We start from the raw sequence: 6,000 nt of genomic DNA on the forward strand, positions 1-6,000 counted from the left end.
CTCAGAAAATAGAGCATTGACCAATGGATCTAATACATACATGAGAACCATAACCCTGTGATTACTCAGTTACTTTGAAAAGGAACGTAATTCCAACTACATAGAGCTTGGGCAGGGAGTTTGGCCTAGTGGTAGAGTGCTTGTTTAGCATGCACGAAGACCCAGGTTCGATTCTTCAGTACCACATACATAGATAAAAGCCAGAAGTGGTGCTAAGGCTCAAATGGTAGACCTCTAGCCTTAAGAAAGCCCAAGGACAGTGCTCAGGCCCTGAGTTCAAGGCCCAGGACTGTCAAAAAAAAAAAACTATGATGAATACCACCTGATTCTACTCATCCTCCAAAGTGAGTTGTCAACTTTTGATATTTCTACTCTTTTTCTTGGCAATGTACAAATTCAATATTTGTCACAATCCAAAGTTCTTAATGTATTATGATCTGACACACTTAGAGAGAACAAATGAAGTACAGAAAGCATCCTATCAACTTTTTTCATCAGCCGAGTATTAAAAAATGAATATGTAAATTAATGTGACTTGTCTATAGAGATATCTCTGTTCCACATATTTTCATGGATTTTTATTTGGATAAGTGACATTAAGATGTTATCATCACATTACCAAACTACCAAGGGTTCTAGCATAATATGTATGCCAACAGTTGTTAGTCATATATTTGTATTCATATAGAGAAACAAAATAATTGCATATACATAGGACTACTTTTTGCATATTAAAATAATTCAAATGCACAGATAATTACAACTTTGTTGTAGAAAGTAATCTAAAGAAAATAATTACTTTAATGCCACTAAAATAACATCCAGAATTAATTTAACAAATGAAAAATAATTTATTGATTTCCAGTTACACAAGAGTAGAATAGCACTTATAAGACATAATTATTCTGTGAAACTTCTAATTCAAATGACCGGGAGTTTGGCCTAGTGGTTAAAGTACTTGCCTAGCATGCATGAAGACCCGGGTTCGTTTCCTCGGTACCACATACATAGAAAAAAGCCAGAAGTGGTGCTGAGGCTCAAGTGGTAGAGCTCTAGCCTTGAGAAAGTCCAAGGACAGGGCTCAGGCCCTGAGCTCAAACCCAGGACTGGCAAAAAAACAAAAAACAGCTCTGAAATTTTCAAAATCTGGCCAGCCATTCATGGGTAATTTTCATGTATTTGGACTTGATATTGATATCAATGACCAGCTTTCTCTCTTTATGTAAGAGATACACCATTACATATACATGTCCATATATATGCATGACAAATTATACATGTATATAATTGTACACTTGTATCTGTAAAATTTTAAATTAAATTTTAATTGATTTAGAGAGAAAACCGATATGAATCCAGTAAAGGCAAAAAGCCCTACATTAAAATAAACAGCAGAAAAAGATGTAATGGGTTTTTGGAAAATGAGATCTTCTAGAAGGGTCAGAGCTTTATAAGTCTGTTGGATCAGGATTAGTGGTGCGGAATGGAAGAGGCACTAGTCACAGGAGCACTGGAATTTGATCAGGGATGCCTGGAGGTGTTTTGCCTGTGGACAGGGTTTTCCTTTGAGTATCTGCTTGTCTCAGACACATTTTACTCTGACTCTAGCTGTTATTTATAATCTGTCATCAGCCACAAGAAAGTAATAGAGATTAGGACGCAGCATTTGTTGTTCTTAAAGGTTTCTGGGTTGTGATACCATCCCACTTGCCATAAAATTACTTAATTACCCTTTTAATTAGGGTAAGTTGTCTTGTCACCTTCCCCTATTTAAATACTGCCATCTCTGCTTTCAGGGCCAAGTTATAAATACACTGCAGTGAATAGCTCTCACAGCCTCTCCTTTCCCTCCCCACTGAGCCAGCTGCTCCTGTGACTTGAACTGTCAGTGGAGGTGCTGCAGAAATGCTCCACCAGCTCCCTAATAACGCGGGGAATTGGTGCTGCTGATGGCTGATGCTGACAGCTCAACAAAACTCAGGGGACCCACTGTGCAAGAGGAGCTGAAAGAAGATGATGGCTGATTGAGATGAAAGGAGGAATGAAAGTGAAAATAGCCAGGATATTGATAGGTTGGGAAGTGAGGACAAGGGCCAGAAGATGTCTTAGTCAAAGTAGGAAAAGAAAACCCGAACTACAGTTTAGAAGTAAAAGTGAAGATTATTTGTGAGAAAAATTTGTTTGTTTTCTCATGGAGATATGTAACCAGGATGGAGCTGGTTAGAAGTTGATTTTGTCTTCAGGGATTCAAAACTAGGAAACCAAGATGATTGAAATGGAAAACTTTCAAAGAGCCTGGCTTTCCTTCAGAGAGATCAGCCACCCAGCTGATAAAGATCCTGTAAAGGAATCTTTACAAGTATCTTCTGAAATTATAAAAACATTCTAGCAGGAAGAGTTTTTAGACACATTTCTCAATTATTTCTACATGTGGTAAAATAGACATCCCAAATGTACCATATTGCCATGTTTAAGTGTGCAGTGAAATACATTCAAGATACTGTAAATCAACACAACCATTTCATTTCAGATAACATTTTTTTCCCCTAACATCAGCTCCTCATACTCCCATTCCAAGCCCTTGACAGGCAACATGTCATTACCAGGCTCTAGGAATTTGACCACTCTCTGTAACTCTTATAGCTGCCATCATATAGTTTTTGTGTGTGATTTTCATATCTTACTTAGCAAAGTGGCTTTAAAGTTATCCCTGATTGTAATATACATTGCAAATTTTGTCCTTTTCAAGATGAAATGATATTTCACTTTGATATTCCATCATCACTCTGGATGGAATGTGGATAGTATAGTTGTTAATTCCTGCATCTTTTAAAATTTTACCTTTTTGATTTAGCATATATTAATGCATTGCGACAATTTCATACATGTATACTACGGACTTCAATCAAATTTAGAACTGATTTCCTCCTTTAGTCTTTTCTTCTTCAAAGTTTGATGAGTTTGGTTATTCTGTATGCTATATATAATCACAGCATTATGTATACTAAAATTTAATTTAAATGTATATAAATAATATATACTTTAAACAAATGTATATATCATTGATTATATTTGCATATAAATATATTTAAATATATGTATTGTATTTATTTATAATAAACATTATTCATGATAAATAAAATATACATATTTAACAAATAAAATAATGAATGAATATTTATTATAAGTTAGAAATATGCATTATATTTATTATGAATAAATAAAATATTTATGGAATTTACAATATAAATATATTTTAGAGTATATACTTAGCATACTCCTATTCTTTCATCTCTGTGTGCCCTTTCCTTTCTGCCAACCTCTTATTCCCAAGACAGTCTCCCTTTGGCAATCATGTACTAACCATTATTATTATCATCATTATTGTTCTAGGTCTAGATTCCACAAATGAGAGAAGGTTATATTTTACATGTATTACTTGGGTTATTCTACTTATCCAGATCATACCCAGTTTTATGCATTTTCCTGCAAGTAACATAATTTCATATTTCTTTAGGGGTAACTAATTTCCCATGTACAACATGGGAAACATCGTTTGTTCATTCATCAGTTATGGTATACTTTGGTTGGTTCATAGTTCACTTATTGTGATCAGAGCTACAAAAAGTAAAAGTTATAGATATGCCTTGTATATTGTTTTACATCCCTTGAGATATTTACCCAAGGGTGATCTGGAACGTTCATTATGAAAAGTCTGTTCTTATTTTTGTTTTGTTTTTTAAGGAGCTCCATTATGGATGCACTAGTTTGTATTTCCATCAAGAGTTTATGAATTCTTTTATCCTGGATCCTCTCCAGCATTTGTTTTTGTTTGTTTTCTGGATGTCATCCTGATTGGGGTGAAATGGAATATCAGTGTAGTTTGATCTGTATTTTCTTTATGGCTAAAGCTGATAATTTATTCATTAGCTATTTGTAATTCTTCTTCTGAGAACTGTCTTCAATTTGTTTATTCGTTGATTAATTGGATTACCTTCTTTTGCTGTTCAGTCCCATTTTGTGAGCTCTTTGTATATTCTGAATATTAATCCTTTGTTCATTAAATAGCTTGTTATGATTCCCTTCTGTTATTTGTCTCTCTGGTAATGATTTATTCTAATGTGCAGAAGTGTTTTAATTTGATGCAATCCCTTTTGTTAATTCTTAATTTTCTTGTTGGTGAATTGAAATCTTATTCAGAAAAATAAATACCTACACCAATATCTTCCAGAGCTTTCTCTATGTTTTCCTGTGGTAGTTTCAAGGTTTCAATTTTTACATAAAAATCTTTAACCCATTATGAGTCAATTTTAGTACAGTATGAACATGGATGTTACACATATGGGATCTTTGACAAAGAAGCCAAAACATACAGTGAGGAAAAGACTGCCTTTTCAACAAATGTTATGGGGAAGACTGTCTCTCTACATGAAGAAATCTGATACATGCTTCTGGTTACCCATTTATGTGTTGATTGACACTTGGATTATTTCTATCATTGCTGGAAGGAATAAAAAAGAGAGGCAAGAAATCCACATGTGTGAGATGCCTCAGATATGATTTTCTAGCTTCTTCATTATTTTCAGATTTGTATGTTATTTTGTAAATCACAGGCTACACTATGCTTAATCAGTTTGAAATGTATTGTTACTACACATGTATTTTATTTTTTCCACATATTTTAAACTAGTGCTCTGCCCACCTCAATTATTCTTAACCTAATGGAGAAATGGATACAAATAAAGACGTTTTCAAAACCATTTCTGTACAAATGTAATCCAACATTGTGTTTGAACACATTAACACTATATTTAACTGCTGAGGCTATGTAATGAGGATAGAAAGCAATCAACAAAATCTGGTGATTCAATGTATCAGGCAAAACTTTATACTACAGTATCTTTTAATTTACAGTAATATTGAAAATGTTCTTAAAAACTCTTAAAAATCAAATTACCAGAAAATATGCACTGCAAAACTCTCAGATTTGTTGTTGTTGTTGTTAATGTTTAATTTTAGGAAACATAATGTATTTATCCCTGAAATGTTACTTTCAGATTTTTAGATTCATTTGTTCAACCAGTATAAATTGAATACCTGCTGTGAGCCAGGTGCTAAGGAAGGAGCAGAAAACAAGACAAAGCACCTGCTCTCCAGGAGCAATTTTCCATTGAGAAGCAATATTTCAAGAGTCAGCAAATAAGAATAATACAAATGAAAATAATATGTATGGGTTGTAATAGGTCACAGCCTCAAATTGGTCACTGGTGGTTCCCAAATGACCAGCACATGGCCAATTTTGTTTAGCATCTGAAGTAGTTATGTTTAAATGTAAAATTTTAGATGATATGGCATAAAGTGTATGATTTGGACACCTTCAACTGGAAATCTGCATACCTGAACTTTGTTGGTTATTTAGAAGTTTCACAAAATTAAGACTGGATAACCAAATGATACAGGATATTCACATTGAATTAATTATGAAACATTTGAAATAGGAGAATTAGTCGGGTCTGTAAAGTTCTGGAGAAAGTTCATTTTAAACTGAGGAATAAAATCTTTCCATTCCTGAATCATTGTGAAAGCTTGGATAAGAATGACTATTAAGGACACAGATTGGTCTAGTGTAAAGGCACACACCTGATCCCAGCACTCAAAAAGCTGACACAGGAGGATTGTTTGCTGAAATCCATCTTGGACTTAAAACAAGACTGTTTCTAAAATAAAACCATGTTCTGTCATAGAAAGGACTATAATGAGACCTGATAAGAGTTTACTATGAGAGTGGAAACACAGGAAGACATATGAGATTCTCTTTTTAATTTGGTATATTTTCAAATATGCCAGCAAATACATATTTCTCACTTTTGTTCTAGTGTTACTTATTTACATGCCAAGATATTTTCTGGGTGAATTTGTTTGATTTAAGATTTACTAATATATGTGTACTGATGAATGTAACTGTAACCCCTCTGTACATTATTCTGACAATAAAATACA

This window comes from Megascapheus bottae, chromosome 8 (assembly GCF_031878675.1).
Source record: "Megascapheus bottae isolate mThoBot1 chromosome 8, mThoBot2.hap1, whole genome shotgun sequence".
NCBI lineage: Eukaryota > Metazoa > Chordata > Mammalia > Rodentia > Geomyidae > Megascapheus > Megascapheus bottae.